We start from the raw sequence: 15,477 nt of genomic DNA on the forward strand, positions 1-15,477 counted from the left end.
CAGGGTACAGCCAAGAGGGGGGACCGCAAATGGGCATTTGAAATGGGGTCCAGAACTCAAGGTGTCCAGGAGATTTTAAGGTGTCTTTACCCCTTCCCCCACAGGTGTGAGTTGGGAGAAGGGGCACACAGAGCAAGAACATGCAGGGCAGCTTTGCAGCTAATCCATGGCATGGTCATTTAACATACCTATAGCCTTTGGCTGGTCACTTAGATATGCTAAATAGCTATGGCCATGCTCAAGGCCAGGGGGATGGAAAGGGCCCTCCCCCCCAAGATGGGACCTGGGAGGCAGGTCCCCCGAGTTACAGCGCCAGCGTGGGAGCTCGGAGAAGATTGGCTCCATGACATGGGGTCACACCTGCCCAGACCCACAATGGCAACCAGAAAAGCTGGAGAAGACAGCAGATTGCGGGCAAGTGTGCCCAAGTGTAGGAGGAGTCGGAAATGGGGCTGCAGAGGAAGATTGGCATGGGGATTTAAACCCAGACATGGCAGCCATTGAAGGGAGAAGTACGTGGTTTCGGCTGAGTGGGAACTCTCCCTTCCCGCAGCCCTGAGGAGGGAGAACCACGCGGCCCAGACAGAGTGGGGACTCCCATGGCCCTGGGAGAGAGGACCTCATGGCTGTGCCAGAGTAGGGGCCCCCACAACTTTAGAAGGGGGAACCACCACCCGGCTTTAGCAGAGATCCTGGCAACTCAGCTGAGGGTGCCAGGAACCCAGGGAGGTCTCCCAGTCGAGATGGAGTTCTAACTGGGAATAACCAGAGGACTGCCTGAGCCATGGACTTCTATTTCCTTTCCTGAGATACGGTACTCTGGACTGGGCCAAGGGGGAAGGAAGGGAGGACTGTATCTGTTTGTGGGTTTTTTAAGGGACTTTAGGATTTTTTGATGAAGACATTAGGTCACTACTTGAAGTTTATATAGCATTAAATAAACATTTCCTTTCCTTTTCACAAATCTCTGGCATTGAGAGACATCTTTCCTCTGGCGGTGGACATAACAGACCTGGGGGCTTCTTTCAATAATAGTATATCACCCCAGGCCCCCCTTGTTTGTTCTGTAACATCATGTCTGTTTAATTGTCAGAGAAGCCAGAAGAGCCTTGAGGGTAGAGTAGAAAAAAGTTTGTTCCTCCCCTACAATATATGTACACATATATACCTACACACACATATATAATTGGGAACAAAAATGAGTTCCCTGTAGACGTAATGTTTTATGATTGGATTTAAATATTGTTTTAAAATATGATTAATAAAATTCATGTGGCAGTGGCTTTCTGAAGAACCTGTCTTTGAAGCACCCCTGAAGTGACAGCAGATAACTACAAACTGCTGTCCAGAGGACCAGGCAGCCCAGAAAGCCGAGTAACTGGAACCACTTTGCCAGCCGTGGATATTAAACCTGCAGGAGAAAGGGATTTATCATGGCGGATGACCTAAAGCGATTCCTGTATAAAAAGTTACCAAGTGTTAGCCCTGGCTGGCATAGCTCAGTGGATTGAGCTCGGGGTGCGAACCAAAGTGTCGCAGGTTTGATCCCAGCCAGGGTACATGCCTGGGTTGCAGGCCATAACCCCCAGCAACGGCACAATGATGTTTCTCTCTCTCTATCTCCCTCCCTTCCCTCTCTAAAAAAAATAAAAAATAAATAAATAAAAATTTTTTTAAAAAAGTTACCAAGTGTTGAAGGGCTCCATATGAGTGGGAGTGCCTGTTACTAAAGTGGCTGATGATAATGTTCCAGAGCTTGCTTTGAGACCTGGTTTCTTATCTACTTTTGACCTTGCAACAGACCAAGGGAGCAAACTTGGACTTCCAAAAAAGAAAAGTATCATCTGTTACTATAATACCTATCAGGTGGTTCAATTTAATCATTTACCTTTGGTGGTGAGTTTCACAGCCAGCAGTAATGCCAAAACAAGACTGTCAGCCTAGAAAAGGAACTGGCTTCATTCTTCTAAGAGTGGAGACAAGGTGTAGAAGTTTCTTAATCTGTCAGTGTTTTTGATGTTTACCTTATCTTCATTATAACAGACACAATATCTATCAGTCTAGCATCTTGAGACCACAACAATACTTGTATCCATGTGCTCAGGAAAGGGCCCCTTTTCTACCTTACACTAAAGAAGGATCTATAGATACAATTTATGGACAGATTGATTGCTATTTTTTTCTTGTGTAGCTCTTATTTACTGAGATCTGGGGATACTGCAGAAAGGGTTCCGTCTATTGCGGCTCTCACGGAATTAGTCCAGTCACCAAATGTGCATGAGATTCTATTCAGTGGGTCAGAATCAAAATGTTACCTTCATCTGCTTGAACCATGCAGTGCTGCCTCTTATACATTCTGCCAGACCTACTGAATGAAGCAGATCCTTTTTATTGTGAATAATAACAAGGATATATTTTTTCATATTGTTTTATTTCTTTGCATTAAATATGGGGAAGACAAAATCGGTTAGTAAAAGTAATAAAAATCTGTACAGTCACTAACTTTCTTCTGTATATATTATTTTCAAGTATAGATGAATATTACTACTTGCTTGATTCTCCTCAGAGGTTGCTGCTAAAAATTAAAATGATAGCTGATGGTTTTTCCCCCACTCTGCTTTCTATAACCAATCAGTGTTTCAATGTTTGTGCATTATCTATAAAATTTAGATGTGATTCATTATTGAACTCTGTTTCCAATATTGATATGTATGTAAACATGATCCTATGGCCATTTTTTCAATACATAAGTATAAATAAAATAGTATTTTTTAAAGTAAAAATATAAGATATAATAAATAATTGAGAAGAACTGAACTTTTAAATTACCATATGTTTAGGACTATAAGATGCACCAGACCATAAGGCACACCTAGGTTTTAGAGGGGGAACATGGGAGAAAAATTTGAAGCAAAAACTGTCGTAAAATATTTAATAACCTGTGACCCCGTTCCACTGCCGCCCCCCAACCCACAGCGAGTCAGGTAAGCTACATCTGGACTGTAAGATGCATCCCCCTTTCCTCCCAAATTTGGGGGAAAGTGCGTCTTATAGTCTGAAAAATATGGTAGAATGTGCTTTTTTTATTTTCTCTTCCTCTTTTCCCCGAGAGTAGTTTTAACATAAAATTATTCCGTGGGTCCAACAGAAAAACATAAGTGAAAAACCAACAAAGTAAGATGTCAGTCCAGCGTGAGGCACGACTGTGCGGAGAGGGTTCGAGCTTCTGGCTGAGGACGGCTGCACTAGAGGAACCTGAACCTTCCAAAAGTGAAGTGACTGATGTGAGGGGTTTTTGGAATCAGATTGGAAAGTCAGATTTCAACCTTGCATTTACGTCTCGGGCCCAAGGCTATGGGTATGTAAGTGTGTCAGAGGAATCTCATGGGAGCAGATTTGCGTAAAGAAGAATGCCAAGGTCAGGAATCTTTTCTTCCCCTTTTTCTTTTTCTTCCTCTTCTCTCTTTTCCTCTTCCTCTTTACTTTCATGTGAGATGAATAAGTTTTCTCAACTTTCTAATATTACTCTTTCTTGAATTCCCATATAAAATAATTTGGGTTCCCTTCCCAGATAATAAGGGGAAGTTCAATGACACACACACACAAATCTGTCTTCTCTTTTCCTATCAGCCTGGAAATAGTGAAGCTTTGTTAAACAGTGACTAATTTTATCTACATCATTTTACAATGTCATACAAAGATTCGCATGCTAATAGGACTCATCCACACTGGAGCCTACGTCAGAAGTTATTTCTGCTTTTAAGTTAAGTATAGTAATATTCCATTGTATATAAGTTCTGCATTTTGTTTATCCATTCATCTCACTAAAAATTTTTGAGTGGCAATCCTGTTAATACTTCATTGTGCTTTTTGGGCCTGGACAAGTTACCAATGTTCTACATTTCCTAACATTTACAGATTTTATTTGACAGCCTAGAATTCTTTGAGGATTTTTTTAAATGTATTTTTTAAAATTCCCAGGCATAGCTACTGTTCTCCCAGTATCTAGGACTAGGGCTCTGGTGTAAATTGAAAAAGAATGAGGTCAAAGCCATAAGGTGGTTCATAGTACCTTATTCAATAAATATAGCAGTGAAAAAAGTAGGTTTACAGTTGTATTGTCTTAACAATACAATAATTAATAAATAATACAAGAAGAAACTTTTGTATACTCACAACTGTAAATCTACTTTGCCCACCACTGTATTCACGGGCTACTCCTGGGTCAAATGTACCGTCTTCGTTGCTATAGTCACTGCTCTTCCCACAATGGCCAGATGTCCATTTGGTGGAGAAAGTGGACATAACTGCTCAAACAGTAGGCTTGATACTGCTTAAGCTCTTTGCCCAATAACCAAGATACATTACTGGAGGGAAGTTGTGTTTCTCACTCACACACAGGGGCTGCCACCAATCAAGAAATAGTAGCAGATAGCCACCCAGCATCCTACCCTTCTCACTCAACTCCCTGCTTCTGGAAGCTTGGTTTTGCTACCATGTTGTAAATCAGTTGCATAAGAGGCCCAGGGGAATGGCTTCTCCTAATGTTCTTTCCCTGCACCACGGGAACTCCCCTGAATCTCACATTGTCGTCATGGTATTTTCTATTAGGATCTATCCACGTAGAGGGCAGTACACCACACTATGCAGAATGACATGGAGGGAATGACTATTTTCCTTTCAGACACTTTCCTTCATTATCACAGTTGTCAGAGCAGAGGAGAAATAAGGCTGCTGCTGAGTCACAGACTCCTCAATGGCACACCCTCACATCTTCATGTTCCAGAGAACTGATGTAATTCCTCCAAAGATTTCTTGGAAAACAGTGACTTTTTTGTGTTTCCCAGTAATAATACTTTGGTCTAAGGCCAAAAAAAGCATAGGTTGGCTCTAATTTTAATTAGCATTATTTAACTATTTTTTCCTTATTATTTTCTCTGGGGTTTTCTTCATGTTCATTTCTAATGTCTTTGTCCTAGTAGTGTGCTCCAAGAAGTTTCAGACAATAGAAATCAATCCAAAAGTTAATACCATATAAAAGATTTTTTACTTTTCCCAAGAAGTGAAGCAAATCAGTATGACATATGAAAAAGTATTATTTTTTCTCAACTTTTATGTCTCCCCCATAGCAAGGAGTTTCCTTTGTAATTAAGTTCTCTTTTTTCTTCTAGAAAGAAGTGTATTACAAGGAGGCTACTTCACTGCCTTAGGGAGTTGATGGAAGTCCCATCTCTTTGAGTCATGGTGCAAAGCTCAGTGGGAGTCAATTCCACCAAGAGTTTTAGTGACAATGATCTCACAATTTTAGACATCATGTCTACGCTTTGTTTATGTATGGAGGTTGCTTTCCCTGATGAACAAAGACCCATCTCAGACAAAGTTGATCTTGCATTTTCATATGCCCATCTACTCCCAGTTAGACGTGAATCACACTCTTCACACTTAGGCATGTGGTTCTTGTCCAGTAATTCACCCGGTCAGTGATGGTCCTACTCCAGATTGTTACTGGCACTTGTTATCTGTCCTCTATGAGTATGACTAGTAATGAGTGCACTGAAACCCTTAGTCAGCAGTTCAACATTCCCGGAGAAGATTGTACCATTACCTCAAGCATATGGGTCCTGCTGCAATTCTGTATTCCAGATAGAGGAGATAGGCACATAGATATTATGATCCAAGAGATGAAAAAAGGGTGAGGTCCTAAAGTGTCTTTCTCACTGAAATACCAAGGTAACACATCAAAATTCATCTTTAGTAGTTGGCTGTGGAGCTTTGGTGTGGCCTAAGCCATTTGTCCTTCACCGAGATGCTACAAAGCTTTATTAAAAGTGTTTGTATCTCCCATGAAGTCCTCCTATACTCAGGCTTACTTGTAGATTTGGGTTCCTGGGCTTCTCACTGTTTATAAAATCAAGAGTGCTGCCCTGGCTGGTGTGACTCAGTAGAATGAATGCCAGCCTGCAGACTGAAGGGTTGACGTCCTGTTTCCTGGTCAGGGCACATGCCTGGATTACAGGCTAGGTCCCAAGTTGGGGGCGTGCAAGAGGCAACCGATGTTTCATACATCGATGTTTCCCTTCCTTTCTCCCTTCTTTCCTCTCTCTCTCTCTAAAAATAAATAAAATCTTGGGGAAAAAAAGAGTGCTGATAAAAACAGTAAAGCTTTGAGAGCTCCAAGTTCTAGGCCTGCCCACGGTCATCATTAACTAGCTTTACTTGGAGTGCACATCAGATGAAATGTGCTGTAACTTTAAGCAAACTCTGTCAGATGGAAACATAGAATCTCACTTTATATGTGCTATTTCCTTGGTGTTATTAATAAATGTACCTATAAGATGCAAAATTTAAAAGTTTATTCTTTAGATTAGTGCTCTTAGTTCTATAAAATTTCATTTAAACCATGGCACATAACTGAAGTTCTATTAGACCCCCAGGAATCTATGAATGGCTGAGGGGATAAGTGAGATGCTTGAAATGATATGCACAAGTTTGTGTAGCTATAGGTATTTCTGGGAAGAGGACTCTTAGCTCTTAACAGTCTCAAGGGCGGATGTCACTCCCTCACTCTCTAAGTGATTTAAAATGACTATATTATGATGTATATAGTTCCCAGTTATTTGATCAATCAATTTTCATTAACTTATTCCTAAATAAATATAGAATATACTTATTCATTAATAAGTACAGGGGAGGTGACTGCCTAAGAAAGATACTATATTTGACATTTTAGGAGAGGCAGATGCTGTACAACTCTTGTTTTGGAAAAGATTATCGTCTTCATGGGATGGATTCTACAGTAATCCTCCAAAAAAATAACTAACAATGCAAGGCTGTAAATGTGCCTAATGAGTGTAATGGGCACAGCTTCTGAGGTTATTGGATGAAGAGTTTAATTTGAGCCTAGAGCTGCATCAGCAAAGTCTGCCACTGGTGTTCAGCTAGTATGTCCTAGGTGTTCATACTGAATGTTAAACAATGAAATATTTTTGTGCCAATTGGTTGTAGTTTTTCCTTACACCCTCTCCAGTGCCTCTACTGCCATGGCCATACCTGCATCTCCACCAGGAATTTCGAACACTCACCAATACCCCACTGCCAGCAGCTTGCCGCCCCCTTCCCCACCCTCCTTCCTAGGATCCAGTATCTGTAGGATTAATGCCTGGCCCAGAAAGAATTATTTAGGACACTACTCCAGCACTCTGGCTAGGGCCTTCCTGATGATCCATTTTGAACATCACCACTGCATTTAAAGTATGATATGTGTTTGTTGGAAGTTCATTTGTACAACTGTATGATAGAAATAATAGAAAGGAGAGAAAAGGAAAATGAGGAGAGTGAGAAGAAGCCCAATTTGTTGATAAGACTTCTGGAGTGAGATAGCTGACTAATCTAGTTGGGTACAAAGAAGGGGTGCAATGGATGGTAAAATAAAAAAGACAAGTTGTAGTCAACCTCTTACAGAAACAGTTGGAGATTGAGAGCATGGTAAGGGTAGGCTTTGCAGTCTGGAGTTTGGGCTGTAGGTAATCTAGATGTCACTTGCAAGTGCTTAAGGTGTGGAATGATGAGATGGATGTGGCACTTTTATAAGAATAATCTCACAAAGGTGTGTAGGATGAAAAGACAGAAGGAATCATTAGTAGGGTAAATTCCAGATGTTAATTAGCCATCATGAAAAGTCATATGGAAAGGTGTGGAGAGCAGGACCAATAAAATGCATTGGTCCAGTAAAGATAGCATAAAGTCTATAAAACAAAGTGGAGTCACTCAGGTCAACCAAGATGGCTGCCAGCCATCCATGACACTTTGGTTCAAGAGGGAAACTACCTAAGTCAGAGCAGACACATCTAGCAAGGAGGCACACCTAAGATACCTGCACAGGTGATCAGAACAGCCATGTCTGCAGAGTGGAACCACCCATACATAAGCTCCTGGGCACATTCCCCACTCGCCATCAGGGCTGCCAAAACACTTATCAAGGGACCCAGAAGGGTGGAGTACACCACTTTCACAGTATAACTGAGGCAGGTTCCAGACCATTGTTGAGACAGCCGAGCTCCACACACCAGAGTGCTGCTCCATACCACGCTGATCTCCCTTTGGCATCAACCACTGGAGGCCCTGCCCTGCTGGACTGAAGACTTCATCTGCTGCCCACCTGGCTCTGGACATTCTTCCTTGCAAGACACTGAAGTTCCCTTGCTCACCAGGCTGTCTCCTGGACCCACAGACTGAGACTCTGGGACTCAGGTTTGTTATCACCCAGTTCTCTTGTACGATGTTATTACTGATTGTTTCTGAGTGATTAGTATTGTTATTAGGTTAGTATAGATTTGAAATAAATCTGCATTATTAAGAGCTGTGTGAACCTGTGTTAATAAAGTCTGAGTGAAACAGTCACCTGGTTTGGCTCCCTCTTATTTCTCAGTGTTGGTGTCACCTATAGGACTGGTGGTTACACAGGCAGTTCGGTGCTTTTGGTTCTTAAGGCCCAGATCAGATCATCTGAGTGGGGACTGAAGGCTGACCCAGAAGGTATCCAGCCATGTAATGTAAAAAATGGAGACATTTATTGAAGAAGATACAAGATATAATAAACATTGTACATAGGACAATGATGCCTCAGTACCCCTCAAAGTAGGCACCTTGGGACCTCACACAGTTCTATCAGTTGCCATCAGCTGTCCCATTGTATTTTCCTGAATCTCATTCATGGCATGAAATCTCTTCCCATTCAAAGTTGATTTTAGTTTGGGGAAAAGCCAAAAGTCACAAGGTGCCAAATCTGAGTTTTAGAGGAGCTGAGTCACCTGGGTGATTTGATGTTTCACCAAAAGACTCTGCATAAGCTATGATGCATGAGTGGAAGCATTGTTGTGATGAGGCTGCCAATCACCAGTTAGTTGCTCATAGCTGTGGTCTTCTTAATCATCCCAACAGTTTCTGTAAAGGAATGTTCAAGCTTAACACAAAATGGGATGCAGATTCTTTGCTCTACTCGTTCAGTCATTTTGAATGCTATGGCCACACAGTACACATGCTCACTCAACGGCATCTGCCACCCCCACTGACTAGTATGGTGAAGTTGTCATTATTCATGCATGTTCATTCCAGTCCACTTGATGCCAGGTTACATTGATGTCATGCAAACCATTCTCATTATATTAACAATAGCTGGACTTTTTCTGGACAGACCTCGTATATCCTGAACAAACACTTGTGGTGGAAGGAAACCATCAACTATGAATTTTAATGCAAGAGGGTAGGGAGGAAAAGAGACACTGGCTGTGACACATGAATAAAACTGGGTAGAATGCTTGGAATGGAGTCTTAAGAAGCCTGGGCCATCTGGCCACATTGTCCCTAGGAGGGAAGCAGAACATGTTAGTGACCACAGAAACGAATTCTAGGGAGAACAGGGAAAATTGCAGTATTGCTTGGGATTTCTTCAGGATAGTACAATAGAGACAAGATAAAAAAAAATGCCACTCAAATGTGACCTGTCACTTTTATGTAAAGTTCATAAAGTAATATGATGAAAATAGTTGATAGAATATTAATGAATCTTTGACTTATTATTTGACTGGCTTATTCTTACTTATTTTATCAAATACTAGACTAGCAGCCACACAAGTCTTGGCAGCCCGGAAACCCTCCCTAACGTGCATGGCACAATTCTGGGGAACACCAGAAGGCACTGTACAGTATACACCCACTGTGGTTATAAGCAATTGTTTGGCAACTCCCATGAGATTTTAAACTTTTATTTAAATTATCTAGTTATTTTCTCCTATCTTAAATCACCTCTGAAAATCAACTCTTCTAATTGAAGCTTAAAACCAGAAGACAATATTCACATTAATAATATTATTTTACTTTGCATTTATTGTTCAAAAAGCATTTTTATGCACATTAGCTCATTTAATCCTCACAAATACATTATCGTTATTAAGTAAACATTATTATCTTCATTTTACATTTGAGGAGACTGAGCTTCAGAAAGTTAAACGGAAGTATGGTCAGAGCTCACGTTTTTTTGTGTGTGTGTCTATTATGTGCCAGCATCATTACATAGTTCGAAGTTCACATTCCTGGTGAGGGTCAGAGCAGACTTAGTCCAGATGTCCTGTCATTTTAAGATGTTGCAGTTTCCAAGACAACCAACCTACCAGCCATTGTTCACCCACTTGAGGAAACTTTGCTTTGAGTATTGGTACCAAGATTAGAGTTTTTATTCTTCAAGGGGTTGAAAAACAGCTGAGGTCATCCTCCCAAAAGGCAATAGTGTGTCCAGTCCAATTCATAAAGTCACCAAGTAATAAGATCTGAAGGACCCTTTTTTGTTTTATTTTTATTGGGGACGAAGCCTGTTTTTATTTATAATTTCTTTGGAGGAGTTTAAGGACTGAAAGGGATAAATTACCTTTGACGTTGTGTATCCAATATCATCAAATTGCCCCATGCAGGTATTATGTTTATTAAAATGAGCACTGTGTGTGAGATCATTCTATCTGGTTACATTGTACACTAGGGCAAACTATTTAAAATAAACTGAAATGAATAATTAATGAAAGAGAAAAGAATATTCCTTTCAAGGTTCCCAGATATACTAGTCTTGTGTTTTTTTTTCCTGGTTTCTCCTTACTTCCTCTTTCTACTTTTTTACATCATTTTGACCTATTCACCTTCATGGTTTATTCCTTCCTTTCCATTTCAGAGTTGCTGTAATGGTAGCCTAGCTGCAGACAAGGGACAATTGTTCTCTGTTGGAGATGGTGTGAAGGATAGGAACAGCTGTTGCTCTTTCTACTGTGGCACCTAGACACGCCTTGCCTTCTACCCGGGAACACACCCACCAGACTGGCAATCAGGAAGAAGGCCCCGGGCTCCCTGACTGATCCAGGACAAAGTGTCACGCAGTACACAGTACCTGTCCATTGGAATGATCGTTTCTGGCCATTCTCTGCTCTTTTAGTGAACTGGTCAGTTTTTGGCCTTGCTACCTTAAGTATAGTCAAGGACCAGTACCATTACCATCACTTAGCTATGTCTGAAATGCAGAACCTCCACCTAGGCCTGTAGAGTCGGGATCTGCATGTTTAGGAGATACCTGTCTAATTCTTGGGACATTAACGTCTGACAAGTACTGGTCTACCGCTGTCCTTTCTCCACGAACACATTTTCTCTCTTTTGTAACTGTGGCACTCAGTGCGAGGGAAAACAGTAGAAATCATATACTATACTGAGATATATCTTAGTAGAAATTATGTCCCTACATAGAACTAGGTTCTCTAAGACGAATTAGGAAGCAAACTTAATTTTGAAAAGCAAGTTGAGCTTTTTTGCCTGATATGGTTTTAATATCCTGAGATCAGTGAACTTCCTTGTTGCAATGATTTGACACCACTTGCAGAGTACTATTCAAACCAGGGAAATAATCAGAAAGAACTTATTCAATCACCAACCCAAATCTTTCTTCTTGGCAATTTCTGGAACTTTTCATATAGCCTTTAAGTAAAGAGAAATCACAGATTTTCAAATAAAAAACCAAAGATATTCAAGTGAATACATTTCTACAAGGGTTGGCAAAAAGTTTTTTTTTTCCTTTTGTATGATGGCTCTAGTAGCGCTTAGTCATCTTAAACTTCACTTGAAATAATTGTTAGATTGTATTGTGACAGCTGTCATATCAGAATGCATTAAAAAATGTATCAAAATCAGTGAATTTTTGGATAGCTATTTGAGGATGGAAGAAAATAAGCAACATTTTCAACATATGCTTTATTATTTCCAGAAATGGTAAAAATGCAGCTGAAATGCAGAAAAAGATTTGTGCAGTGTATGGAGAAGGTGCTGTGACTGATCAAATGTGTCAAAAATGTTTTGTGAAGCTTCTTTCTGGAGACTTCTCCCTGGATGAGGCTCCACAGTCCCTCGGACTAGGTGAAGCTGAGAGCAATCAAATCGAGACATTGAGAACAATCAATGTTATGTCACCCAGGAGATAGCCACATACTCAAAGTATCCAAATCAATAAAGTGATTGGTGAAAATGAAAAATGAATATTTTATTTTATGGAAAAACCAAACAGACTTTTTGGCCAACCCAATAATATTTCTTTAGCTATTTTCAGTATATTTACGCAAGTTCTCTTAACAGCTGAGCTCCCTGTAAGTCACATTGATTTATTTGGGTGCTTTGTCTGATTCTTTCTCATCTGGAATTTTGATGATAACACAATCAGAATTTAATATTTTGATTTTTCCAACATCCCAAAGCCACATTCTCTTTATACATTCCAAGAAAAGAATTTCAAGGTTCTTTGAGGTTTTTCTTTCTTGTGATTTTAAGTTCAAGTCAAAGAATTGTGTTTCTCCTATGATCACTTTACCTAAGAGAGCTCTACCAGAAGCAGTATTCAGTCCACTTTTGTTTCAGCCTACCTCCTCTAACTTTAAGAGTCAACACAATCTTCACCTCTTCTGTGGAGGAGTCTTTCCCTAATTTCCTGAGAGAGAGAGGGGACTACTTTTTCCTTTGTGTTTTGCTACTACTGGTTTCCTACCTCTTCACAGCATATGTTGTACTGATGTGTTTGTGTGTATGTGAATTTATAGGGAGCTCACTGCCATCTGGTGGTGTTACAGAACAAAAGGGGGGGGCCAAAGGCAATATACTATTACCAAAAGGAACCCCCCCAGGTTCGTTATGTCTGCCGCCTTATAGGAAAGACATCTTTCAATACCAGAGATTCGTGAAAAGGAAAGGAAATGTTTATTTAATGCTATACAGACTTAAAGTAGTGACCTAATGTCTTCATCTAAATCCAAAAGTCCCTTAAAACACTAGCAAATACACACAGTCCTTCCTTGCCCTTTTGCCCAGTCTGGGGTATCGTATCTCAGGAAAATAAATAGAAGTCTGTGGCTCAGGCAGCCCCCAGTTCTTCCCAGTAATCCATCTTGGGTGGAAGGCCTCTCTTGGTTCCCAGCACCATCAGCTGTGTCACCAGGATCTCTGCTAAAGCCGGGTGGTGGTTCCCCCTTCTAAAGCTGTGGGGGTCTGCACTCTGGCAAAGCCGCCTGGTTCTCCTTTCTATTGCCACAGCTGAGTGGTCCTCTCTGCACAATGGCTGTGGGAGTCTCCACTCAGCCAAAACCACGTGGTTCTCCCTCCAATGGCTGCTGTGTCTGGGTTTAAATCCCCGCGCCAATCTTCCTCTGCAGCCCCATTTCTCACTCCTCCCACAATTGGCTACACTTGCCATCACTCTCATATCCTTCCAGCTTTACTGGGCTACCATCATGAGTCTGGGCAGGCGTGGCACCATGTCATGGAGCCAATCATCTCCAAGCTCCCAAGCAAGCGCTGTAACTCAGGGGACCTGCCTCCCAGTTCCATCTTGGTGGGGAGGTTACTTTTATCCCCCTGGCTCAGAGCATGGCCACAGCTATTTAACATGTCTGTGCAACCAGTTAAAGGTTATAGATATGTTAAATGACCACACCAGAGGTTAGCTGCAAAGCTGTTGCTATGCAAAACAGCTCTCAATGGCCCTGCTTGATTTGTCCCTTCCCTCAACTCACACCTGTGGGCGGGGGTGAGGGCATCCTAATATTTCCTGGACGCTTTGAGTTCTGGACCCCATTCCAAATCCCTATTTGGGGTCCCCCCTCTTGGCTGCACCCTGTTACAGTGGGGGAGGTAAATGGGTAGCATATATATATTTCATATGACGGCATCGTAGATTTACATGAGATATCCACGGCATTTCATGTGCAAGATAACATTTATTGACCGTGTGGTAGGCATTCCTTAACTAAAGACTTTTATATTAGGAAACAGGATAATGTAGTATATGGTAGGAAAAAGTTTTCCTCTGTCTTCTTAGGGTCCTGGCTGGGTCTGAAATTAAACTAAAAATTAAACTGACAAAGACAGATTAACAGGAGAAAAGTGTACAAAATTACGTAAATTTTATGTGATGCATCAGCCTTCCTAAGGAAATGAAAAGCCAAAGAAATGGTTAGACCTATTTCATGCTGGGTTTGATGAAGAGCGGGCAGTTGTGGAGAAATATACGTTAAGGAGTACGAGGTGAGCTCAGTCAAGTGGAGAAAGTTAGTAAGGTCTGTTTGTTAGAATTTTTCTCAGTGTCCATTTGTCTTTGGAGGTGAGACTGCTCCTTTCCTTTGGGTACAGGGAGAGCACCTCACACAGGAGGGTTTTATGGCCAGTTTCGTAGAAGAAGGGTGGTGGTGGGGGAAAGGTCAGAATGATATTTTTCTACTGTTTTCTCAAACTCCTTCAACTTAAAATATTCAAGATGCTAAGGTGCGGTATTTTGGAGTAATATGTCCTGAACCCCATCATTACTAAAGATAACTCAAATGCCCCACTAGAAACTCTTCAATATTTAATAGCTGTTCCATGAAAAAAATGATTTAATGGTCAAATTAATTTGAATAAAGCTAATCTTTATAATGTGTTCAATTTTTTTCCTGCAGTATTTCTCAAAACTCTTAATGTGCTGATGTGCACTTGCGAACCTCCAAACATGAATCATGGGCAGCCTTTCCTGATCGTATTGGCCATGCTCCTCCTTTATGCACCACCTGGCACAGTCTGGAGACGCTGGTTTCATGGTTGAGAGGAAAGGCCAATATCAATTTCATCACATGTTAATTGCCTGACATGGGGTCATCTCTTTAAACTTCAGTGTCTTCTTATGCCACATGTGGATAAACTTGTATCTCATATAGTGGTTGGCAAAACAAAAGGTTTATAAAACTTGCAGGAGTTCTCAGTAGATGCCAGCAATTACAATTGTTAACGATAATATGACCTGGAGCTGACTATTCATCTTCAGAGTCCCAGCGCTTTGCAAAGTACTGGATCTAAAGCTGAGTTGACTGTAAGCTGTTACACATGGCTCAGCTTTAGCATGTAGGTGGCCAAAGGCTTCCCTGCTACCTGTATCCTTTGTCCTTTAATAGCATACCAGTCAGGACTAGATCAGTCTGTTTCTGGCTGTGGTCCTGCTGCTTATAATCTTCTTATAAAGACAAAAATAAGATGAAAGAAGAAATGAGATTGAGCTAGATAAACTCTAGAGTTCATGCTCTCTGAAATTCTAATGTAGAATGGGAGTAATTCTCAACATGTATTTTTTGTATTTCCTAACTGGGCTGATAAGCACAAAAATCCTTCTCACCCATCAGTTAATTTTTTTTCACTCAGAAAAACCACTTTAATTCCTATCAATTTATTTTGATATGAAGGAATTTGACTTTTGTTAATGTTACTTTAGACCACTATATTGGTTATTATATATGATTACATAGCATTATAAACTAGAAGTTATGCCTGGAAATCATTCTGATGCATCCCCTCTCCCCATCTATTTATGAGCAAGGGCAGCTGTGGGGTGGTTCTGTGTGTAGGATTAAGAAACACTCCAGTTCTTGAAATAAACCA

At 40.9% G+C, this 15,477-nt stretch overlaps 1 pseudogene; it reads left to right on the plus strand.

Moving 5' to 3' along the window:
• The first annotated feature begins 1,433 nt into the window (after positions 1-1,433).
• LOC123813724 lies at positions 1,434-2,000 on the plus strand (annotated as a pseudogene).
• Positions 2,001-15,477: the final 13,477 nt, after the last annotated feature.

Source organism: Phyllostomus hastatus, unplaced genomic scaffold (genome assembly GCF_019186645.2).
Source record: "Phyllostomus hastatus isolate PE091 unplaced genomic scaffold, TTU_PhHast_1.1 phas_contig_1, whole genome shotgun sequence".
In the NCBI taxonomy this organism is placed as follows: Eukaryota; Metazoa; Chordata; class Mammalia; order Chiroptera; family Phyllostomidae; genus Phyllostomus; species Phyllostomus hastatus.